Raw genomic sequence first — 25,780 nt, forward strand, 5'->3', positions numbered from 1 at the left:
GCTGGACAGTAATTAGGGATGGGTTCCAGTGACTCAGTACTCTCATTTGGGTCTCACATTAGTGGCATTTACCACCTACACAAAATCTCACTTCATCCTACCTCTAGAGCTGCAGCTCTGCAGTGATGAGCTCTCCAAGGACCTGGCTGACCAGGCTGGGGCTTCCCAACTCAACAAGTGGCAGACAAAGAGTCAGGCATGGCATGTGATGGAATCAGAGCATGTCAATAAATAACTGGAATAAATTGAATCAGCAAAGAACCCCCCCCCCCCATGTCCCCCCAGCCCTCCCCAGCTTACCTGTTTATTCCCCTGTTCTGTATTGTCATAGTCCTAGGTCGGGAGCCTTCTGGGGCAGGGACTGTCTTTATTATACTTGTTTGTACAGTGCCCTGAACAGTGGGGCCTTGAGCCCGACCTGGAGCCCCTGGGCACTAACACAGAACAAATAATCACAAAACCTGGCCCATCATGTACGGAAGCAACATGGAACAGCGAGAAGGCCCCACCCAAATAGGCACTTAACTGGAGCCCCCCCATCTCTGCCCCGCTGGATAGTAAAGGAATGTGGCTCAGCAGGCAGCCCCAGTCGGCACAGTGGCAAAAGTCAGGGCTCCGTTGGGACTAGCTAGCTAGGGGTCCTTCTGGTACAAAGTGAAGCGAAACAAACGGCAGAGCTTCAGAGCTGTGCTGCTAAACACACGCGGTTTTGGTTTGGTTCAGCTCATTTGTGTGAGGGATTTGGTAACTCATGGCCAAATGCTCATTGCCAAGGTAGCGTTTTTCTCCACATGAAGCCCCACTGAACACACAGCTAGAGACCAGCCTTTTCTAAATGGGCTCAGATCCTTAAGAAAAACCCATTAGGATACACTCAGCTCATGTCAATCAGCCAAGCGAACAGCGGCCTCGGCGCCAGCCTTGGGAACCCGGGCATGGCTATGTTCAAAGTGACAATAAGTTCGGCTGCTGCTTTAATCAACAGATTGAACACAGTAGGGAGGCACTTCCAATTTGCTAGATACTGGCAGCTTTCGCAGCATTTCATCCAGGTGGTGCCAGATGAAATCTAATCCCATCACCCCCTCCTGACAAATTCATCAGCATGCTCCAGAGGGGGGCCCATGTGGGATTATCTGGTGGGGGAGCAGGAAGAATCACCCTTAATCCCAAGAGCAGAATTCATTACCCCGGTGGATGCTGCTGGTATTTAGAGGGGCTGAGCTCCCCACCCTGAAGTTTTCGGGAGCTCATCTCTCCCCCTCCTTACAGGTTCTGGTGAGTTGCCAGGACTGCATCTGGTGCAGCATTAGGTGGGACAAGGTGACTTCCTCAGCTCCGGTCAGGATGACCTGTACCCAGGTGAGAGCTCCACGTGGGGTAAAGAGGTTCATGTTCTATCACTGATCATAAACCTGGGCCAATTTGACCCTAGACACCTCCACCTCATGCTCTAGGGGGGCACTTCCTGAGCTCATGCCTCTCCTTGCTCTGTTACTTCACCTTGCCCCTCCCTCCTCTTGCCATCTGCACCAGGGGTCAGGTAAGCCAGGCACTCCTGGGTCAACCAGCACATGACAGTCTGATGAAGCAAATGCCTCAAAGGTGTTAACCCTCCATCTGCCAGGGCAAACTCGTTATGTCCCAAGTGGACACTCAAACACAGCAAGTTAAGGAATTGGCCCAGCTCTAAATGCTACAAGGCTGTAACAAAGGCAAGGACAACCCGATTCATATCGCACCTACACCCAAGAACTATCTTACTGGCTGCTTCCAATGCCTTCGCCGTTTCAGCTCCTCGGCGGTCAGTCTCGAGGCAATCGCTGTGTGCGTGGAATAATCAGATATGGTTTCCATGGCCGGCGTCGGGGAGGAGCAAAGCAGACAGAGAAAGCTCTGTTATGACAAGAGACTAAATGGCAGTGAAGTGAAAGCTGCACGGACCTGATGCCTCCCCAGATAACAGGGGAGAAAGAAAATGGAAATGAAGGAACACAGGGCGCACGAGCGAAGCAATGGAAAGGAAAGGTTAATGTAGGCAAGATAATGAATTGAATGGATGGAACAGTGAAAACCAGGCAATTATCTAATCCTGGCTGGAAATCCCAGGACAGGGGCATCTCCACAGCTTCTGAATAAACCACGGCGCGGTGCAAAGGAGGCTCCTGGGAATTCTGGGTCATGTCTTTTGTCTTAAACACAAAAAAGACGCTTACAAGAAGTGGAAGATTGGACAAATGACCAGGGAGGAGTATAAAAATATTGCTCAGGCATGCAGGAGTGAAATCAGGAAGGCCAAATCACACTTGGAGTTGCAGCTAGCAAGAGATGTTAAGAGTAACAAGAAGGGTTTCTTTAGGTACGTTAGCAACAAGAAGAAGGTCAAGGAAAGTGTGGGCCCCTTACAGAATGGGGGAGGCAACCTAGTGACAGAGGATGTGGAAAAAGCTAATGTACTCAATGCTTTTTTGCCTCTGTCTTCACGAACAAGGTCAGCTCCCAGACTACTGCACTGGGCAGCACAGTATGGGGAGAAGGTGACCAGCCTTCTGTGGAGACAGATGTGGTTCAGGACTATTTAGAAAAGCTGGACAAGCACAAGTCCATGGAGCCGGATGCTCTGCATCCGAGGGTGCTAAAGGAGTTGGCGGATGTGATTACAGAGCCATTGGCCATTATCTTTGAAAACTCATGGTGATCGGGGGAGGTCCCGGATGACTAATGTAGTGCCCATCTTTAAAAAAGGGAAGAAGGAGGATCCGGGGAACTACAGGCCAGTCAGCCTCACCTCAGTCCCTGGAAAAATCATGGAGCAGGTCCTCAAGGAATCAATTCTGAAGCACTTAGAGGAGAGGAAAGTGATCAGGAACAGTCAGCATGGATTCACCAAAGGCAAGTCATGCCAGACTAACCTAATTGCCTTCTATGACGATATAACTGGCTCTGTGGATGAGGGGAAAGCAGTGGATGTGTTATTCCTTGACTTTAGCAAAGCTTTTGATACGGTCTCCCACAGTACTCTTGCTGGCAAGTTAAAGAAGTATGGGCTGGATGAATGGACTATAAGGTGGATAGAAAGCTGGCTAGATCATCGGGCTCAACGGGTAGTGATCAATGGCTCCATGTCTAGTTGGCAGCTGGTATCAAGCGGGTGCCCCAAGGGTCGGTGCTGGGGCCGGTTTTGTTTAATATCTTCATTAATGATCTGGAGGATGGCATGGACTGCACCCTCAGCAAGTTTGCAGATGACACTAAACTAGGAGGCGTGGTAGATACACTAGAGGGTAGGGATCGGATACAGAGGGACCTAGACAAATTAGAGGATTGGGCCAAAAGAAATCTGATGAGGTTCAACAAGGACAAGTGCAGAGTCCTGCACTTAGGACGGAAGAATCCCATGCACTGCTACAGACTAGGGACTGAATGGCTAGGCAGCAGTTCTTCAGAAAAGGACCTAGAGGTTACAGTAGACGAGAAGCTGGATATGAGTCGACAGGGTGCCCTTGTTGCCAAGAAGGCTAACGGCATTTTGGCCTGTATAAGTAGGGGCATTGCTGGCACATCAAGGGACGTGATCATTCCCCTCTATTCGACATTGGTGAGGCCTCATCTGGAGTACTGTGTCCAGTTTTGGGCCCCACACTACAAGAAAGATGTGGAAAAATTGGAAAGAGTCCAGCGGAGGGCAACAAAAATGATTAAGGGCCTGGAGCACATAACTTATGAGGAGAGGCTGAGGGAACTGGGATTGTTTAGTCTGCAGAAGAGAAGAATGAGGGGGGATTTGATAGCTGCTTTCAATTACCTGAAAGGGGGTTCCAAAGAGGGTGGATCTAGACTGTTCTCAGTGGTACCTGATGACAGAACAAGGAGTAATGGTCTCAAGTTCCAGTGGGGGAGGTCTAGGTTGGATATTAGGAAAAACTTTTTCACTAGGAGGGTGGTGAAGCACTGGAATGGGTTACCTAGGGAGACAGTGGAATCTCCTTCCTCCGAGGTTTTTAAGGTTAGGCTTGACAAAGCCCTGGCTGGGATGATTAGTTGGGGTTGGTTCTGCTTTGAGCAGGGGGTTGGACTAGATGACCTCCTAAGGTCCCTTCCAACCCTGATATTCTATGATTCTATGAGTCTATATTCTATGTGCTGAAAACTGAAGCCAGTCGAGCTGGAACAGGTCAGAGCCTGATGGGAGAATTCACAGCAGGCACAAGATAAGCATTCCGTTGCTGAGCACCCGATTTAGCCAGATTACACTCCTGTTAGCACCAATATTTTGCCTGGGAAAACAACATCAACCTGATGCTCTGCCGCCGTGGGAAGGGGTTTCTATGCACGGTGCATCTCCAGGGGCCAGGGACAGCGTAAGCCATGAAAACAGACAGGCCTTGGCAAACAGGCCATAGGATGACGGGCTAATCTTCCCTGCAAGATCACTGAATCCATGCACACCCTCTTGCCAGCCTTACACTGCAGGGCAAGGGCTGGGGTGCAGTGAGGATGGGGCATTTGCAGGTGAAGGAGACAGGAGTATGGAAGAGGTGGGGGTAATTGCAAGCTAAGAGGGGCATATACTGAATCCACAATTTGATAAAGGTGTGGGGGAGTTGTGCAGAGGTGGATCTAGTCATATTAGGGTCGGGGGGTGTAGGGGAGGGGGTGGGGCTGGGATGTTTTCAGGGTACGTAGATAGCCCTCCATTAATGACTGTGAAGTAAGCGTCTGATTCTGTTGTTTAGTGCTCATCCCCTGGGGTTCCAGCCAAGGGTGATCCAGAGAGGACTGTCAATATTTACCGGGAAGAATATGGCTGTTCTGAAGAGTGTCCAGCCGAGGAACCCCCATCACCATTCAAACTCGCTCCTGGCTCCTTTCCTGAGCAAATCATTTCTTGAGCAAACACAATCTGCAGGCGGGGGGAGGGGACAGAAAGGAAACCTATTACTGTTCTCTCCGAGCAAAGTGCTCCTTATTACAAGCTCTCTCCATAGCTGGTCAATACCAATTCCCAGGGGGCTGATGGACATTTCAATATTCCTCCCGGTCTCTCCATGTTCCGGGGGGTAACTATTGAACATTCTGCATACGTGACAGAAAGCGTCTTCAGAGCAGAGCAGCAAAGCAGAAAGCAGGGAGATAACATAACGCCCCTGAAATCATCCTCAGCTGGTGTGGCCAGCTCAGTCTGTGGGACCCCAGCTGCTGGCAGCCCCAGGCACAGGGGCGGCTATAGTCTGGATGGGCTGCTGAAGAGCCTCGATTTCATAATAAAAATACCTAGCTCTTCTATAGCGCTTTAAATCAGTAGCTCTCAAAGCACTTTATAAAGGAGATTAGTATCATTACCCCCATTTTACAGGTGGAGAAACTGAGGCACAGGGAGGCAAAGTCACTTCCCTACGTTCACCCAGCAGACCCAGGACCAATCAAGAAACAGAGCGTAGGTCTCCTGAGTCCCAGTCCAGTGCTCTATACACTAGACCAGCAGTTTTCAACTGGGGATCCATGGCCCCCTGGGGATCCACGAGTCCTTTCAGGGAGGCTGCAGAGCCCCATGGCTGAAAACGGGTATCCCAAGCTCCAGCGCTGAAGTTGGGCGCAGCGCGAGGCTGAAGCCAGAGGCCCCCCTCCTGCCCTGAAGCTGGGAGCAGCGCAAGGCTGAAGGTGGTGCCCTTCTCCCCCACCCCCCCGGCCCCAAACCGGGAGCGGCGTGGGACTGAAGCTAACAAACCTCCTTCCCCAAGCCAGGAGCAGTGGGGGGCTGAAGCTAGGAGCCCCAGTGCCCCCTCCCCTCCACTGAAGCTGGAAGTTCCACTGGGAGCCCCTAGCTACCCCCTGCCTGCACCCTGAGCTACTCCCCTGCCTGCACACAGCCCCTAGTTACCCCCTGCACCCTGAGCTACTCCCCTCACTTCACAGAGCCTTAGCTACTTCCACTCTGCACCCTGGAGCCGCTAGCTACCCCCTCCCTGCACCCTCCGCTACTCCCCTGCCTGCACACAGCCCCTAGCTACTTCCCTGCCTGCCCCCAGCCCCTAGCTATCCCCTCCCTGCACCCTGAGCAGTTTTCAAACTTTTTAACTGAGTCCCCCCTTTGAGTTATATTATTTTGGTTGCGTCTCCCCACAGCCCAGATAGGCTGGGTGGCCTCCTGAGTGAGTCAGGGGGTGGAGGTGGGGCTCCCTCCCTGGACCCCGCTGTGCACAGCTGGCTCGAGCCCCACCAGCCCTTGCTCCCCAAATAGAAGTAAAATGATGCCTATGCCCAAGGGTCCCCCGACCCGGAACCCCGAGTCCCCACCCCTGCTGGGCCCTGGCATTTTTATAGCATGTTGGGGTGGGGGCCTCAGCAAGAAAAAGGTTGAGAGCCCCTGCGCTAGACCACACTGGCCTTACTGTGCTGCTCTTTCCCTGAGTATTTGGGGAGGAATGTGGGGCCTGGCCACCAGAGGGAGCCATAGGTGGGGAGCAAGGGGGCTCTGATTGCTAGATTAAGCATCCCAGCCCTGGATAAGACACTCAGAAGTACGCTGTAGTCAGTGCATTAGAAACCCCAAGACTGGGCCTGACATAAACCCATAGAAAACTTCTGTTCAAACACGTTAACCAGCTGCTCACCAGGATTTTTCCCCAGTTATGTTTCAGTTCAGCTCAGTTACTGTCCCATCGCTGTTCAATGAGTCTTTTCTCAGTTGAAGCACCAGGAAGACCCCCTTCTGCCGTGTGTTATTCTCCAAGGGGCGGCTGAGCTCAGCTCCCCAGAGCACCAAGCAGGAGCCTGGGACAAGCAAGGGAGAGAAAGCAAGAGAAAAAGGCAAAACCTATGGCTCCACCAGTGCGCCTCTGAGGCCATGTCTACACTAGGGATGCTGCAGCAGGATAGCTACAGGGCCAGGGCTATGCCATTGTAACCCCGTAGTTTAGACGCAGCTTACAGTGACAGAAGGGGGTTTTCTGTCAGGAGACCGTTCCTGAAAACAAGTCTGAGCCATGACAACCTACCCGGGTTCCCAGTTCAGCCCATCTCAAGCCACTCTCCTCATCCAAACACACACCACACAGCAACCGACAGGTTCCAGGCTGACAGCAGAGGTGCACTCTGCCTCAGCAGCTGCCTCATGGGGCATGTCTCCACTGCAGTTTTCCTATCCAGATGTGAAGAGAAACAAGCTTCTGAACTGACAGCATGAAACTCAAGCAGCGCCTTGCTCACCGAGTTCACGAGGGCTGATGAGCCATTGGAAAGTGGCCATTTTTAGGTGTTAACTAGTGTGTCAGGAGGGGGTACTAACTGGGCCGAACAGAAACTGCAGTAGGAGCCATAGGGAGGCTCAGCAGATTCCCCGCAGCCAACCCAGAGATGCCACTTCCCCTCTAGCTCCATGGAGAAACCACACACAAATGTCTTTCTCCGGCTGGGTCCAGGGGGCAGGATTTGACTCACAGCAGGTAGAATCAGAAAAGACCTACTTGTCCACCCATTGAGCAATGGTCCTCCAGCCTGTTCTCCAAGGACCTGCTATAGCCATCCCAATCAATGGGGCATCTACCCCTTCCCTTGGGAGACACCCCCTGTCTCCCCACAGCCCAGGAGATCTTGCTGGCAAGCCCATCTTTCCCGTTTGTTTAATTTCATCCCCAACTGTTTGATCCCTTGTACCTGCCTTTCCACAGCGTCAGTTGACATGGGTGTCTCCGTTTGTTTTGGGCTCACCCCCATCCAGCCGGTTAATTAGGGAATGGATGCATTACTATGCCCCTCCTTCTGCTTACTGGGGAGGGGCTTAATTGTTATGGTAGTAATATTAATTGGTGTGACTCTCGTTCATGAGCTGAACGTGCAGTGCTTGGTAGAATGGATGATTTGGGACATATGAGTTACAATTACGTCTCCCTCTTGACTCATCCGGGCTTAGATAAGACCCTGTGTGATTCTGGGAATCTAATCATATTTAATGGCATGAAGGTATAGTAGCTAATATTTACGTATCTCCTTAAAGCTTTGGGATATTACAAAGGCCGTGGACTGACACGGGTAGGAAGTGAAGTCCTGTCTGTCCATGGGACAAGTGCAGCACTGGCAATATAAGCTAACCCCCAACAACGCCTCACTGAAGTGCCTCACACCTGGCCTGGGTGGCCCACAGCCAGGTCTGTTGCACACATACGCCCCCACTTTGGCTTCAGACATAGTCGGAGCAAAGGAACCTAACAGAAAATTCTACTGCCCATGCATGATAAGAAATTCCTATGCTTAGAACACAGTTCACTGTGTTCCTTCAGACATAGCTTATTCTTGCCTCTGATGTCTCAATGAGATCTACAAAACCAGCCAAATTTGAACAAAAGCTGCCTGGCCATTGTTGAGTTGTGCCTGTGCAAAATTTCTAATTTGAACATACAATATGGGGAAAGTTTCGTTAAAGAGAAACCCACTGCTGTACAGATTTCACTGAAACTCCCCTTCACCTCCTCCCAAAAAAGATCCCCAGGCAGACAACAAACATGGAAAATTTAAGCCCCACAAGAATTTGTATGAGAAAATTATGAGCAATTGAAAAATTGTAGTCCTATTTGAAGGCACATTTCAACTTTACAATACCAGTGGGTGACCCTCTTATTATAATAATTTGATATTCTGAATAGATGAATGGTTGGAACCAAGAGAGTATTTCCAATAGGTTGCTGGACAGCCCATTTTCCCTGGACCTGCACCAAGATTTCAGATTTGTCCTGTAAATTTCAATGATCTCCATAGAAGTGAACAAAAAATGCCCATTTTGGACGGCATGTTTGCCTAGAACTGTATTAAATTTACAATAAACTCGATTAGTAGAACACATTAATTTCAAAAAAATGTACTTATTTACACTGAATAAACACATCAAAGAAGCACCTCTGTGGAAATTATACACACATGCTTGGCAACAGGAATGCACCCCCTGATGCATATGAAATATAATGGAGGCATATTGAATAACTTTTGTGAAATAATAATTGTTTTGCATTTATAGCAAACATGACATCTGATGATCTCAAAGCACTTTAACAAATCAAGCTTCACACAGCACTGCTTTTCTGTCTATCTTAAGTACTTATTTCTATGACCCCAGTCACCATAGCACCTGAGCACTTCGCAGTCTTTAATGGATTTCTCCTCACAACAGCCCGGTGAAGTAGGGAAGTGCCATTATCCCCACCTAAGAGATGGGGAACTGAAGCACAGAAAAGCTAAGGCCCAGATCCTTAATGATACTTGAACTTGATGAAAGTTAGGCACCTAAATACCTCTAAGAATTGGGGCAGAAATCTATGCCAGGTCTCCCATGGCCCAGGTTAACACCCTAGCCCAGGGGTTCTCAAACTTCATTGAACCATGATCCCCTTCTGACAACAAAAATTACTACGTGACCCCAAGAGGGGAGGCCAAAGCCTGAGCCCACCCACCACCCGCCACCCCCAGTGGGAGGGTGGGGGGGGGGCAAAGCCCAAACTCAAGCCAGGCAGGGGGGCCAAAGCCCGAGCCCCACAGCCCCAGGCTGGGGGACCAAAGTCAAAGCCCAAAGGCTACAGCCCCAGGTGCGGGGCCTGTAGCCTGAGCCCCGTCATACAGGGCTGAAGCCGAAGCCTGAGTCCCAGGTGGAGGGGCTTAGCCTTCAGTCCTGGGCCCCAGCAAGTCTAATGCCAGCCCTGGTGACCTCATTAAAACAGGGTTGCGACCCACCTTCTTGGGGTCCCGACCTACAGTTCGAGAACCGCTGCCCTAGCCGCAGTACTAAGAACCTTAACCACTGGACCATCCTTCCTCTCTGCTGTGAGGCAGATAAGTGCTGCTATTAGCATACTACCGATAAGGAAGTTGAGTCACAGAGCAGCTACATGCTCAGAGCCACACAATGAGTCACTGACAGAGTTAGGATAGAGTCCTGTTTCCCAGCCTTGTTCTCTGTCCAACAAGAGACCACACAGTCCTTCACAGAGACAAGGTGAGAACCCAGGAGTCCTGGTTCCCAGCCCCTGCTGTCACTACAAGTAAACCTTCTTCCTGTGAAAGTATTCTAGCTCATTTCCTAACAGCCTGAAGCCTCCGATTCCACAGCCACTGAAGTCACCTTCATCTGCCACTACGGCTTCATCATCATGCCCCCCAAACAAGAGCCCTTCTCCAGCCATGCTTGTGCTCTTTGTCTTTTTCAGCACAGCTGTTCCAAAAGGGGGTGAAGGGAATGCAGGGGGGCACAGCTGGGGCTCTGTGAGTTGCTGTCTTCATTAGGAATGTAAATGGAGCTGCTTGAACTTATTTCACAAATGACTGTCTCAGCGTGGCTGATTGATGGGCACTGGGGGGGGGGGGACGTACTGTGCCACGATAAAGAGCTACTTAATATAGATCTGCTCTTCACTCACCGCTGCAGCTCCCTTTGTTTTCAACATCACAGGCCCCTGCTTTGCTTCTAACTAAATGGTTCCTTTGGCAAGTTCCCCTCAGCAAGCTGCTTTAAAGCCACGGCTAAGAGCTAAGATTAAAGACAAGGGGGAGACAGAGAGAGAGAGACAGAAGGAGAGATGGGCGGAGGGTGGGGGAGACAGACAGACAAGAAGAAAGGAAGGGGGTAGAGAAACAGGCAGCCAGAGAAGAGCAAGAAGGGGAAGGGCTGATGGAAAGGCGAGACAAAGGCTATGTCTACAGTGGCAATTGAGCAACAAAACTTTTGTCATTCAGAGGTGCTAAACCCCACGCACACACGCCCTGAAAGACAAAAGTTTTGCCACGGCAAGTGTCAGTGTGAATAGTGCGTTGTCAGCAGGAGCGCTCTCCTGTCAACAACGCAAACACTGCTCCTTGGAGTGGAAGTATTTTGTCAGCAAACAGCAGCTACACTGCCCGACTTTTAGCAACACGACTGTGTCGACCGAGCCGTGTCGCTAAAAGTTGTGTAGTATAGACACAGCCAAAGTGAAGGAAGGGTTGCAGGGATTATTTTCAGCTCATTAGTCTGTACCAAGTGAATCAGTTTGTGATCCCAATGGCCAGCTCACCAGTGCCATGCTGCTGGAGCACTTCAAAAATCATCAAAGGCTCCCAGTTAGCAGCCTCAGGCCAGGTCTACACCACAAAATTCTGTCAACCTAACTTACGTCGGCATACAGCACTGCAGTTATTAAATCGCTTCTGTGTGCGCACACTTGGCTCCTTGTGTTGGTGGTGCCTGTCCCCCCAGCAGCGCTTGTATCGATTGTATTGTCAGGGTGGGGCATTGTGGGACAGCTCCTGGAGGCCAGTAACAGTCAACGTGAGCAACTGAGTGTCTACACTGACACTCTGTCAACTTAACTACATCGACCGTGACTCTACGCCGCTCGGGGAGGTGGGGTTACTAAATCAGCGTAGAGAGGCACTTACATCGGTGGGAGCCAAACTAAAGTGAAGACACTTCCACAGCTAGGTCGATGCAAGGCAGCTAACATCAACCTAACTGCATAGTATAAACCAGGCCTCAGCCACGAGGCAAGGAGAGAAAGGCACCTTCATTTCTGGCAATGCTGCCTGGGGGCTGCAGCTGGGGGGGGGAGAATGGGAACACCTCTCTGTATGGCTGCCGCTGAGCTCACCCCGGGGAGGAGGCAGGCTGCGGGAACCAGAGCCAATGAAAAAGAGGCTTGAAACGGATGCTTGTGCGCTCTCAGTGTATGAGGGAGTAGGAGGCATGTGTGTGGGAGCAGTATGCGTGTGTGAATGACTGACAGCTCCCAGCACCACTGTCCCACTCCAAGATCCCTTACCACGGTGCAGAGCTAAGGCTGACTCTTACCAAGTGCAGAATCAGGGGCCTGAAATGAGACTTGCTCACTCAGGTGAGTCTGTTTCAAGCCTCCTTTTCATTGGCTCTGGTTCCCTCCACCTGCCTCCTCCCCGGGGTGAGCTCAGCGGCAGCCATACAGAGAGGTGTTCCCATTCTCCCCCGCGCCACCTTTCTCTCCTTGCCTCATGGCTGAGGCCTGGTTTACACTATGCAGTTAGGTTGATGTTAGCTGCCTTGCATCGACCTAGCTGTGGAATTGCCTTCACTTCAATTTGGTTCCCCCCGGATGTAAATGCCTCTCTATGCTGCTTTAGTAACCTCACCTCCCCAAGCGGCGTAGAGTCACGGTCGATGTAGTTGACGGTGTGTCAGTGTAGACACTGCGTTGCTCATGTCGACTGTTACTGGCCTCCAGGAGCCATCCCACAATGCCCACCCCTGACAATACAATCGATACAAGCGCTGCTGGGGGGACAGGCACCACCAACACAAGGAGCTAAGCGTGCGTGCACAGAAGCGATTTAATAACTGTGCTGCTGTATGCCGATGTAAGTTAGATTGACAGAATTTTGTGGTGTAGACACAAGCATCCACACACACCCAGTGGCATTGGAACAATTTGTATAGTGGGGGTGCTGAGAGCCAATGAACCAAACTGTAATCCCTGTATAGAATGGAAACCACTTCAAGTCAGGGGTACTGCAGCACTCCCAGTATCCCTACTTCCAGCACTCCTGCACCCACCCTTCACACAGACACCCACACCCACACCCAAACATGGGCATCTATGCTCATCCCCATCCACACACGCAGCCCTGCCTGTACACACATCCATGTTTCTCATGCACAACCACACCTGCTCACTCTCTCAGCCACTCAACATAAACCCAAGAAAACTGCCCTGCCAACGGAGGGTTTGTCCAAGGAAGCTTCATTCCACAGTGAGAGAACAGAACCCCTGGCCTTTCCTTTTCTCCGTCTGCATGTTAATTTGCTCTATCAGGCCCAGCCAGGGCCCAACAAGGACGCCCAGGGTCAGTCTATTTCCACTGATTATTTGGGCGGGCAGCCAGTGGCAGAACTGTTGTTTGTTGCCAAATTAAATTTGATTTGAACTCATTCCTGGATCTGCACCAAACAAGCCATTGCCCCCAGGACTTCCCATACCATGAGAACTTCTCCTGGCCCAGACACTGCCAGCCTGCCTCTTGGAGATTAGCTCAGCCTCTTTGAATAGCCCACAGCAGGAATCTGACCTGGCTGCTGGTCAGAAAGGCAGCTGAGGGTCTCCCTCTCCTCCTGTGGGTAGCAGGAGGCTGGTTGTGCAATATTCACACCTGCTCACACTCATGCACATTCCCTCTTCTGATGCACACACACTCTCAGGCCCTAGCCCTAGAGACGTCCAGCTTCCAGAGAGGACTTAGATGCTCTCCCCAGTTTGTTGAACCTGACCATCTTTCACTCTCCCGGGTCCAGGAATGTGGAGGTCTCCTTGCTTCTCCCCATGGGGAAACACAGGCTCAACTGCGAATCCTGGAATGTGGGACTCTTCTGGTGGAGGAGCAGATGCTCCAGGGATGGGCTCCAGGAGTGCGGGAGTCTCCCAGGCAGGCTGCACAGAGAAACTGATGCCAGGAGGTGGAGCCACTGGGCTCTTTGCCCTTGAGGCGTGGGCTCAGTAGTTGCATTTCTTAACCCACCACTTCTCTCCCCTGCTGACCTTCCCCTCCACTAATCAGCCAGTTGTGGCTGCCAGAATACAACACAAGGTGGGTGAGGTCATATATTTTACCGGCCAACTTCTGTTGGTGAGAGAGACAACTTTCGAGGCACACAGACCTGAAGAAGAGCTCTGGGTGCTCAAAAGCTTGTCTCTCTCACCAGCAGAAGTTGGTCCAGTAAAAGATATTACCTCACCCACCTTGTCTCGCTGATATCCTGGGACCGACACAGCTACAACTACACTGCATCCAGAATACAACACAGGCAGCACACTAAGGCCCGATGCCCGAGTGTGCTTTGACCCTGGTTCACGATGTGCAGGTCGAGCTAGGTAGGCTGGAAAACACCCGGTTTGGGCAAAGCGGGGCACTGATTTCCACTCGGGACAGTTCAGCAAGCCCTGCAGGTGCAGAATGCTCAGGCGGCCTTGCAGCACAGACATAGAATCATAGAATCATAGGAGATTAGGGTTGGAGGAGACCTCAGGAGGTCATCGAGTCCAACCCCCTGCTCAAAAAGCAGGACCAACCCCAACCAAATCATCCCAGCCAGGGCTTTGTCAAGCCAGGCCTTGGTGCAAATAGCTTCTGATTGAACGCTATTTCCCCTGCTCTGGTACCTAGAGCTCTCGCCAGAACCATGTCTGCAAGATTACCGTGTGGGCTGATTGACTGGAGGAAAGGTCCTCTTCCAGGCTCTGGTGCCCAGTGTCAGCAGAGGGGCACCAAGTGCCGTTCAATCTCCGGGGGTGCTGAGAAAATCCAAGATTGCCAAACCAGCCCATTGTGCCTGGCTCAGCCACTGGCAGAGAAAGGATTCAGCTTCTCCAGCTCCCTCCCTGACAGGAGCCATCGCTCCTCCCTCCAGACAGAGAGCTGCACAGGGGTCAGGATTAAAGAACCCCTGACCTAAGCCATCGCTCCCTTCCCCCAGCTCACAGCCCAGCCGCAACAGTTTCAGAAGGCTGAGGAAAAAAACCACCTCTCTTTTCATTGTTTTAATTCTCATTGTTTCCCCTGCATTTTCTGGTTCTGACGGGATGGGAAGCAACAAAACAGAGAGGGAAGCTGCTCCTGTAAGACCCCAGCCTGGCCGGGAAGAGACCGTACGAGTGCTGGAAAGTCTGACTGATCCCATGCAAAATGGAGCCCCAAGACATGTACACAGACAGACTGTGAGCCTGACACCTTGTAGTAGCACACAGGCTGCACCACCTCGGGCTTCCCCCGTCTTTGTGAGAATGACACCTCTCCCTGCTGGGGGAGAGGAGAGGCTCAGTGTGGAAGCAGGTGACCCCCTCCATAGCAGCACAGAACCAGCTCAAGGATGGACACACAGCTCCCACCACCATCTCCAGGCAGCAAGAAGCTGCTGCTGACTGTCTCTCAAGAGGTCTTGCTATTGCACCACCTTCCCCTGTTTAAGCTGTCCCCTGGTGGCAACCTCTGTGTATAGCAAGTGAACCCAAAGTAACCAGCTGACAGCCACATTGGCACTGTAGAGAGAGATGGTGGGTGAGGTAGGGACCCACACGGCTACAACTACATGGCATACAGCATCGGCTGCTTGTCCAGCAGACAAGAGCTGCACTAAACATGCCTACAACAGACTGACAGCAGCCCCACCTTTCAATCTGGAGATGCAGCCAGTGGCGATTATGGACCCCAGTGTGCAGTGCTCCATCCTAACACTGGGCTGTAATGTCTATGTGTCAGCCCCTCTGCAGTAAAGATTGGGACAGCCGGAGGCTGCACTGTAGAACTCTGTGGGCTGCCCTTGGCTTACAGCTGTACTGCGCTCACCCCGACCATACAAGGAGGTCAAGCACCATCACCTTGAAGGACTGACTTAAGGAGAAGCACCTGCTCCAGCAGGGAATCCCAGCAATCCCATGCCAGGTAACCAGAGCTGCTGCAGGCTGAAGAAAGTGTTCCCCACTCCAGCAAAGCCCAAACAACAGTTCTATGGGCACTTGGGATCCAAGGGCCCTTCCTTGCAATGACATTTCCATGCCCTAGTCTGAAGCCTCACAAAGTAAGAGGGAACCGGAGAGCTCCTCATTAAGGAAGAATCAAGGCTGTGTCTATGCTAATGGGAGGATTAGGTGACTGAAGACAGCGTCCCAGACAGGCAGGACTGTCCCTTCCACACAATCCCTTGGGTAGTCATTATATGCTGGTATTTATGAAGTGGCATAGCCATCTGATCAGGCATCACAGCTCCTCATATTGACAGATCCCCTCCCACGAGAGCCGAGTTAATTTGCTTCCCTTCTATTGATCCCGTGGCGAGTCACCATTAGTTGCAACCCCTCCTTCTCCTCCCCCTCCTCTTCACGGGGGAAGGAAAGCGGGGGAGGTGGGGGGGGGGGAAGCAGGCTCATTACAAGAGAGCCGTGCTTACAGTGCCCAGAGATTAAAGGTGCTGAATTGCTCCCTAGTCCCAGCCATTCCATCCCCACCGGCAAGGGGCCCAGTGCTATGTATAAGACTGACAACGTGTCTGTGATTAGCAAATGCTCGCAGCTCCCTCTCCCCACGCTGAGATATCGATTAGCCTTTGTTCACTGCTTTATGAACCCATTTGTTAATGGGCTGGGAGCTTGTAAATGCTCATTGGATTTCCTCTCAAAGCAGCCTGAATGAACCAACGCGAGCGTGTTTACGAGGAGGAGAGTTAGAGACCTGCTGACACCTGCTAGGAAACTTCGATAAGCACTGGCTCTGCCTAGCGGCCTTGGCCCAGTCCCCTCACACTCTCCATCTCACTCATCCCAGGCCAGGGCTGGCTCCAGCATTTCTGCCGCCCCCCCAAGCAAAAAAAAAAAAAAAAAAAAGAGCCGCAATCGGCAGCGGCAATTGGGGGAAAAAAAAAAAAAGCCGCCATCAGCGGCGGCAGTTCAGCGGCAGGTCCTTCGCTCCTAGAGGGATTGAGGGACCTGCCGCCCCCGAATTGCCGCAGGTGCCGCCCCTCTCCCTTGGCCGCCCCAAGCACCTGCTTGTTAAGCTGGTGCCTGGAGCCGGCCCTGTCCCAGGCTCTCAATTATGGAGCCACATTTGCATGAGAACGGGATCATTGCTCCATGGGAGGCTGAGCAGCTGCTGCGGCTTGTTCCCCCCGCTCTGACCATGAGCTCACGTTGGCAACAGCACAACTGGTTGCTGTGGAAATGATTACAGGGGCCTCGCGGTTTTCTGCTCCTTAAATTGGTAAAGTCTCCTCCTCTGTTTGAAGGCACCCAGCCCCATGGCAGCACCACGCCCCTCACTCTGATGGCTCTGCCCGGAGCTTGGGCAGCTACGCATATTGGCTCTAGCCAGGCTCACACCCATGTTGTGTCTGATGTTTGGAAACATAGGCACTCATACACTATGGTGATGGAGGCTGTATAAATGCCTAGAGGTAGATGAAGCGTTCCTGAAAGGACTATATTGAAAGCAAAATTTCAAAGCTGCCTGTCCAAACATCCCCAGGAAACTGAATGTTAAATTTGCCCACAGGTGTGTCATTAATGGAGGTGCTCGCATGCTCAATGCAATCTGGAACAGGAATGACACCATGCAAACTTTTTGACCAATCACAATGAGCCATCGCAGATCAGCTACTTGCAGATAAGCATTGGTGATCAGTTAAAAAGTATAACTATCCCCCCAAATGGTCCATATTGGTTGGAATGGACTCAAAGAAATGGTGAGCTGTCTGCAGATAGTCCCGAGCAGAAAAAGAAGCTGAATTGGTTGTATGTAATGTACAGGGCATATTGTTTGCTCAGGTCTAGATCTACCTGTCTCAGGCCTGATCTACACTGGAAAATTAGGTCGGTTTAACTATGTTGGTCAGGAGTGTGAATGGCATTCTTAAGCCAATCCCTGTATGGACAGCGCTAGGTTGACAGAAGAATTCTTCCGTCAACCTAGCTATCGCCTCTCAGGGAGGTGGATTACCTATGCCGACGGGCGAACCCCTCCTGTCAGTGTAAGTAGTGTCTACCTGGGATTGTCAGGTGTCCAGTCGAAAAGGGGACTTGGCAGTGTCCAGTCAGTACTGCTGACCTGACACTAAAAGTCCAATGACCAGAGTAACCACAATCAGCCTCCCTGCCAGGAGGGTAGGTAGAGAAGCTTCTGCTGGAGGAGCTGCTCAGCTGATAGAGAGAACTGGCTCCCAGATCCAGCTCCAGCCTCCGGCAGAGAGGTAGGTACTGGTACTGCCCGGGGGGATCCTGGCTTCCTGCCGCCGTCCCATGCCCTGATTGCCACCGCCCGGGCCCCTCGATCCAGGGACTGATTCCCCACTCTGCCCCAGCCCTCAGCATACTGTGCTATTGTGTGGGGGAGGGTCTGAGGGACTCTCCTGGACCCTCGTGGGCCCTTGTACTAATCAAGGGTTTGTCCCTTCCCCAAGAGAAGTGTTGGGTTGTAGCTGAGTGCAGCAGTTATTTCTGGGGTGAATTCCTGCCTCCTTCAGGGCTCTGGGAGGGAGCCAAGGGCCTTGAGCCTAGCGGGAGGTAGGCAGTGTTCTCTAAGGCCTGGGGCTTAGGGCCCACACCACGAGCACTCTGACCCAGGAGCTGCAAAGTAATAGCAGTAGAGAACAGCCTAAGGAACCTTGGCTCTATGCTGGGGACAACATCATGCTGTAAGGACCACTTGAGATCAGACAATGTTTGCAGAGAAGCCAAGCTCCAAACTTGTTGCCTTGCAGCTTAGAAAGCGACTGTTGCACTGAGTTCCTCCAGACAGAGTAAGGCTTGTCATCACAAATACAAAATGCAGAGACGTCCCTAATTTTACAGCGAGCCTATGCACAAGCCCTCTGGCAGTAACCCTCTGCAGTGCACAAACCAGCGTGTAACAGCTGAGGTCCACGTGGCACAAAAAAGTTATTATGATCCATCAGTATAGCAGCCTTTTCTCAGGGGACCCCCTGGGATTGCTTAGGGACCAATCCCGCTATTAGATCTGTGCAGATGAACCCTTGAGGCCAGGTGGTGCCCCATTGACTTTAATGGGATTCTGTGCAGATGTAAGGCTGACCCCAAGCACATCCAGTTGCAGGATCAGGGCTTTATATTATAACCTCTTCAGGGCAGGGATCTGCTGGGTTTGCATTTTTGTGCAGCATGTAGCACAGCTGTTGGAGTGTAACTAAGGTTGTCAGCAGGAGTGCCGGAACCTCTCCTTCCCCACCTCTTCACCCTGAGGACCCGCCCATGCCCCGCCCCTTCCCCCCAGGCCTCACTCCTGCTCTGCCTCTTCCCCCTGAGGCCCCGCCCCATATGCTCTTCTTTCCCCCTTCCCCTGTCACTCACTGCTCTTCCCCTCTCTCCCCCACCTCTTCCTGGATCAGAAGGGACTCACCTACATTTATAAAGTTTGTGGATGATGCCGAACTGAGGGGATTGCAAGTGCTTTGGAGGACAGGATTAGAATTCAAAATTATCATGACAAACTGGAGAAATGGTCTGAAATAAATAGGATGAAATTCAATAAGGACAAATGCAAAGTACTACACCTAGGAAGGAACAATCAATTGCACAAATACAAAATGGGAAATGACTGCCTAGGAAGGCGTACTGCAGAAGAGAATATGGGGATTATAGTGGATCACAAGCTAAATATGAGTCAACAATGTAATGCTGTTGAAAAAAAAAGCGATCATTCTGGAACGTATTAGCAGGAGTGTTGTAAGCAAGATACAAGAAATAATTCTTCCGCTCTACTCCGCGCTGATAAGGTCTCAACTGGAGTACTGTCTCCAGTTCTGGGCACCATGCTTCGGCAAAGATGTGGACAAATTGGATAAAGTCCAGCGGTGAGAGAAACAAAAGTGATCAAAGGTCTAGAAAACATGACCCATGAGGAAAGGTTGAAAAAATTGAGTTTGTTTAGTCTGGAGAAGACTGAGGGAGACCGTGATAATGGTATACAAGTATGTAAAAGATTGTTATAAAGAAGAGGGTGATAAATGTTTCTCCTTATTCACGGAGGACAGGATAAGAAACAATGGACTTAAATTGCAGCAAGAGAGATTTAGCATAGACATTAGGAAAAACTTCTTCCTGTCAGGGTAGTTAAGCACTGGAACAAATTACTTAGGGCGGCTGTGGAATCTCCATCACTGGAGTTTTTAAGGATGGTCTAGATAACCTGCCTCAGTGCAGAGGACTGGACTAGATAACGTATCAAGGGCTTTTCCAGTCCTACCTTATTCCTAAAAGTTTTATAGATATGACACCTATCTTAAAGGGCCCACACCCTGTTCCTGAGGGTTACACACACAGCCCACTCTCTGTAAGGATACGTCTATACTTACCCACTGGTACGGCGGCCAGCAATCAATCTTCTGGGATCGATTTATCGTGTCTTGTCTAGACGCAATAAATCGATCCCGGAAGTGCTCGCCATCGACACCGGTAATCCTGCTCTGCGAGAGGAGTAGGCAGAGTCGACGGGGGAGCCTGCCTGCCGCGTGTGGACCCGCGGTAAGTACCTTTAAGTTCGAACTAAGATACTTCGACTTCAGCTACGTTATTCATGTAGCTGAAGTTGCGTATCTTAGTTAGAACTGGGGGCTCAGTGTGGACCATGCCTTAGTTCCTTGACCTTTCCCTGATAACAGATGTGGTTTGACTCAGGCTGCTGCAGTGTTTTTTCAGGGGCAATTTAGACCCCCAAAAGCAGAGGTTGACATTTCAGGTTCAGTTTGTTACAAACTGGCTACATTAGGAGTCTGTTATAGTTGTTGGGACCAGCCACTAGATGCCACATTATTTCTCTCTCTCTCTCTCTCTCTCTCTCTCTCTCTCTCTCTCTCACACACACACACACACACACACACACACACACACACACACACACACACTAAGCCAGTGAAGAGTCTCACAGAGATCAACAGAAGTGGGGTGAGAATCTGTTCTCATTCTGTGTCACGGACAAAACCCAGACACAAAGCCTAGATCCAGAGACATTTCACTCTGCTCCCAGAGTAGGTTTTTCCAGCCAGGGACTCATTGGCATATGGAACAGGGGCCCCCAGTGCTAATGAATTTAAATCTGGGATAGAGAAGGTGCCAGCTGTCAGCAATAGATCTAGTTAAAAGGCCTCTAGGGGTCCTCTGCCAGGAGGACAAAGAGTGGACTTGTGACTCTATCCAGCCAAGTTTGTCTACGTTTCTGTGACCTGATTTGACTCTTGAAGGAACCTGAATTCCCAAAATCTCAGCTGCACTTAAAGAAATGCAGAAGAAAGCCTGGTTTGGCTTTCTGCCTTTGGATGCCTGAGAGAAGTGTAGGATCCAATTGGAAAACGGAAATTCAGAGCCCAAACCCTACTGAGGGGCTCAGAACAGGCATAACCCTTTGAGCCCAAACCCTTTTCCCTCGGACACAGTTCTGCCTCCTGAGAATTTAAAAATGTGTCATATTCCTTGGCTGCTTCCTCAAGGGCAACTCCTTGGCTGACAGCTGCAGCAAAGTGTCTGGAATAGACTGTGCTGAGGAAACATTGTTATTAATCAAAGTCTTCATTCCCGTCAGCAGCCCGTCTTGGTGCAGCTTCCCAATCCATCCACCCCCATATCTGGTCACACAGAGGCAGAGGAGAGAAAGATAACACAGGGCTGGGTGACCTCCTGAGCTGGCTTTCCAAGAAGACAAGTGGTTTGTTCTTTTTATAAATGTATTTTCCTCCATCCGTCTTAGTTCCTCTTTCTCCTCCTGTGACAAAGCTGTCTGTCTGCAGTACTGAGGTCTATGTACTGCGCTCATGGCCAGAGTGTCAGATCCACAGCTGAGATGGCAAGAATGGGGTTAGTGTGCAGGACCTGGTGAGAGCACTGTAGGGTCAGAGAATGCCAGGAAAAGCCCGGGATCAGAAATTGGTGATACAAGAGAAAGGGGAGCTGAGCTACAGTGTGGGAGTTCTACAAGAAAAATAGCTGAGAAACAGCATTTACTAACTGGGAACCATCACTACTCCTGTTCTCAGAAGTCTCATTCAGAGAGATCCAGGTGTTCCTGTTCAAACCCTTGGAGGAATTCTCAGTGCTCTGCACTCTCTCAAGGTGTGGCTCCAGATTCCAAACTATATCAGGCTTTTCTGGAATGTCCCAGTGTAACCCAGCCACTCCTTCCATTGCCCCAGAGAGACAAAGAAGCCACTTGCCTTCACTGTCTGGCCTCCGGCTGAAACCTGGGAGCAGCTTGTCCCGAAGTAAACAACGCATGGCATGTGCATCCTTGTGTGACCATGGAGATGCCATGCAAACTTCTCTTCACCAGCACCTGGCTGGCACTCTTTCTGCCTAATGTACACTGTCAGGGATGGAAATGTGCCAGGGCCAGAATCCTAGAACCTCCAGAGGGAGCCAGAACCGCAGATACGCAAGAACCATGCTGTCAATGTAGTCACCAGGGTTGGGGTAGCACAATTATATTGTAAGCACCATAAAAATAGCACACGTAGACAGAAACAGACAAATAGTAGTGACGGTGTTAGATCCAGAGTTTGGAGCTCATAGTCATTATATTTTACAGATATTGATTGATCTATTGGCCCCTTCTGGCCTTAAAACTCTGAATTTGTTACAAGGGTTATAAGAGGCTGTGTTCCTGGGGAATTTACTGTTGTGCAGTGGAAGTTATAACTGTAGTGAATAACTCATATTATTGAGAGCTACAGCAGTTGAAGTACTGGGGATGGTCCAGTTATCAAGGAAATGTCTCCCCTCACTATGGTATTACTGAGGTGTACGTGGGCATGAGTTCATGCTGCAAACTTGCCCCCTGAATATTCTCCAGCAGTGCCATTTTGAGATGCAGGAAACCCCAGCAAGGCCAATGACTTGTTATTATTTGTGCTATGGTGGCACTTAAAGATTGGGGCCCCACTGTACAGTCCCCAGTGAGTTAACTTCTAAACAAACAAGGCAGACAGGCAAATAGACTCACCCAAAGTCACACAGCAGGCCAATGGAAGAGCTGAGAACAGAACTCAGATCTCCTAAATCACTGTCTACTGCCTTAGGCAGTAGGTAACACTGCCATTTTCTAGCTCAGCTGACGGATGTGGTCCATAGGCATGGGACCTGTGAAGGGGAGCTTCCCCTTGTGACAAATGCGCTCATCCAAATGTCAAATTATTGACCAGCATTATACGTCCTCTTTTTGTTCACTAGCTCAGCCCCTACGAAGAAATTATTGTATTTCTCTTCCTCTCTCACTGAAGACGCCTGGAATTTTTTTCCCTTCTGTGTCTGGTCCAATTCATAATGTTAATTAGTGATGAATTAGCAGCGTAAATCCCATCCAAAGCCACAGACCCCCTGTGATGAATTCCTACGAGGAACCTGACAAATCTTATGTTAATATCTTTTTTTTCCTCATCAAGCAATTACTCCTCACATCGTTTGTCAGCAAAGGCCTCAGCCCTGGCGCTGGAATCAGGAGTTCAACTTTGTCAATTAATTATTGAATGGCTTATTTCACACTGTTAGACCATTTCAAAAATACACACGTGAAAGCAGCTCCTTTATTATTCCATTTCAACAGTGCCAAGTTAAAGCTCTGAAAGGGGAGGGCTACACCACCCTTTTCACCCTAAGATTTGGCACCGTTGCTACCAGTGGTTCAGCTTCACTGAGGGGAGCATTCATGGAGCCCAGCCATTGCATTTTAATCACGGCACTGTCTAAACCTGCTCAAAACAGCTCTAGGTAACATGGAGCACCCATGGAAAACAAATAGTGGGTGCTTAGCATTCACCGGCAGCCTCCCTGATCAGCTCCTCTCCCTCCCCGTCCCAGCGCCTCCTGCCCGCCAGTGATCAGCTGTTCAGCCGCATGCAGAAGGCTCTGGGAGGGATGGGGAGGAGCGAGGGCAGGGTGCGCTCGGGGGGGGGGAGGAATGGGGTGGAAAAAGGCAGGGCGGGAAGAGGCGGGGCAAGGGCTTGGGGAAGGGATGGAGTGGGGGCGGGGCCTGGGGCGGAACGGGGGTCGAGCACCCCCCGGCAACTCAGAAAGACGGCGCCTCTGCACTGAAGTCAACCGAAAGACTTCCATTGTGTGTAATGGGATCTGGATCAGGCCCATCGAGGCTATAAGGCCCACAGTCACAGGTGCCTTATCTATACCAGAGCCACCATCATTGCTATGGTGGGAAGTGTTAGGAAAATAAATCTATTGTAGACAAGACCAAAAGCCCAGTTGCCACTGGAATAATTCATAGATGTTAAGGCCAAAAGGAGCCAGGATGATCTAGTCTGACCTGCTGCATATCACAGGCCACAGAATGCCACCTAGTAATCCCTGTGTCAAGGCCAATAACTTGGTACCCAGTTGTTCCTTGGTGGCCAATGGCTGTACTTCAACCTCAGTGCTAAATATTGAATAGGTTCCAAACTGGCGAAGGAATATGCTCAGCTAACCTCTACACATGGGGTCTGCACAACAACCCACTTTGCCAACGCAGTCTTCATCCATCAGTGGCGCAGGTTGCCGACCAGTGTCAATTGACAAGATTTCGTGGTGGCCTTAGGACCCTTCGTTCTGCTGATGAAGCTGCTGTCGGGTGGCTCAGCAAGCACTGCAAACACTAGAAGAAGTGCCAAATATTGTTTCCATCTGCCTGCTCCAAATGGGGACAACTCCCCCCAAGCTGCCAGAGAGCAGGTTCAGGCCATGAATAACCTTCCACTCCAGTGCTGCTGCTAAAAGGGTGAGGGTCCGATGGTGAGCTGGCAACTCTGCCTCGTGATTCTGCTGCCAGATGGAGACCAGACCTCAGCCTATGGCTTGCTCAGCTTGCAAGAGACGCAGGACTCCAAGCTGTCACTTGCTTTGCTTGCACTGAATGCCCAGCCTGTGCAGGTGGGAGTTGTGGGCCACGCTTTGAGTCAGTTTTTAGTGGGTCCAAATCATTTGCCTGTCTTGATAGTCAGAGGTTTCTCCCAAAAGTGCAACAGTGTCTTGAAGCTGCGAACAACTGGCTGCCCTGGAGGCTCAGTGGTGGCCCTCCACGCTGCCCTGCAAGAAGCCTGGGTTTGGTTCTTCCCTCCATATCGCTGGCCTTATCTTGCTACCCCTGGGGCCAGCAGGAAAGAAGGACCAAGTGGAGGTTGCATTTGATGCTATGGCGGGGCGCATGTTGCGTCCACCTCCAGTGGAATATGCTCTTTGGCACCTCTCCTCTCCTCTGGACCACGTAGCAAAGGGGAGCACGTGGCCCTATCCCAGGACCCCGCACTGTCATCCTGCCCTGCCCATCTAGCATTCATATTTCCCACTCCTGTTAGCAGCACCAAGGACTGAACTGAGCCTCACAACAGCAGGGAGTTGTTCTCATCCTGTCCCTTGTTAAGTCGCATCCCAGCTGGTGTGACTGGCTGCTTCACAGCATCCACTTTTAATAGGGAGCCAGGCAATGCAAGCAGGCATGGGATGTAGCCGAGGCCCACCCAGCTAGAATCCCAGTGCAGAAGCAGCGATGGGAAGCTACTATGCGCTTAGTCCAAGCTGGGGGAGGTGGGAGTCCCCCATCTGGCTGTTCCACTCAGGAAGTCAGAGAGTTCAATTCAGGAGGAAAGAATTAAGCATGTATTGAGCCTGGTCCTGCTGCCCTTACATTTGTGAGTAGCCCTATTGAAGTCAATGGGCCATTGTACTCAGAGGCCCAATGTGAGCAAAGGCTGCAGGATCAGGCCCAGATGATGAATAAGGAAAGATGGGAACAAGATGCTAATTATCTGTACCCACCTGAAGGAGATGGGAGGATGAAAGATGAAGAGGGATTATCCAGTGGCATCCAAAGTGGGTAGAACTAGGGGGAATGGGATGAATTGGAGCAAAGGAAAATATAGACCTCCCCCCGAGATCAATTACACTCTGGGGTCCTCTCCCCCAGGGAAGGAGTGGGGGCACTGAAAACTAGGCTAGCCAATAGACTGTAGGGAGTAATCCTGGGCTCCGGAGGGTGGACTTGCTAGGCCTTTCCCATCTCGAACTTCTGTTCTGCAACAAAAAAAGAGTCACTGTGTTCTCTGCAGCTGACTTGCGAGCCACAGCCTGGCATGTCAGAGAAAGGTGAACAATTAAAGCGACAAAGTGCTGAAAAATACATAACAAAAGCCCTGCAAATGGGCACCAGGAGCTTCCAGAGCCACGAGGCTGCATGTTAATGATGAACACAGTTTGGTTAATTTTTAATAGCCTGCAGCGAAAGTGATGGATTGGAGATGTGGGGTGGTGTTAGCCGGGGA

At 50.9% G+C, this 25,780-nt stretch overlaps 1 long non-coding RNA gene across 1 annotated transcript in view; it reads right to left on the reverse strand.

Annotated features, from left to right (window-relative positions):
* Nucleotides 1-306: 306 nt before the first annotated feature.
* LOC117874569 overlaps nt 307-25,780 on the reverse strand; it is a 33,143-nt gene continuing 7,669 nt past the window's right edge. The window contains exons 2-5 of the long non-coding RNA XR_004645027.1: nt 6,615-6,774; nt 4,794-4,903; nt 1,765-1,896; nt 307-434 (exon numbers count right to left, since the gene is read on the reverse strand). This is a non-coding gene — a long non-coding RNA (uncharacterized LOC117874569). The remainder of the gene's footprint in view (nt 435-1,764; nt 1,897-4,793; nt 4,904-6,614; nt 6,775-25,780) is intronic.

This window comes from Trachemys scripta, chromosome 3 (genome assembly GCF_013100865.1).
Source record: "Trachemys scripta elegans isolate TJP31775 chromosome 3, CAS_Tse_1.0, whole genome shotgun sequence".
NCBI classification, from domain to species: domain Eukaryota; kingdom Metazoa; phylum Chordata; order Testudines; family Emydidae; genus Trachemys; species Trachemys scripta.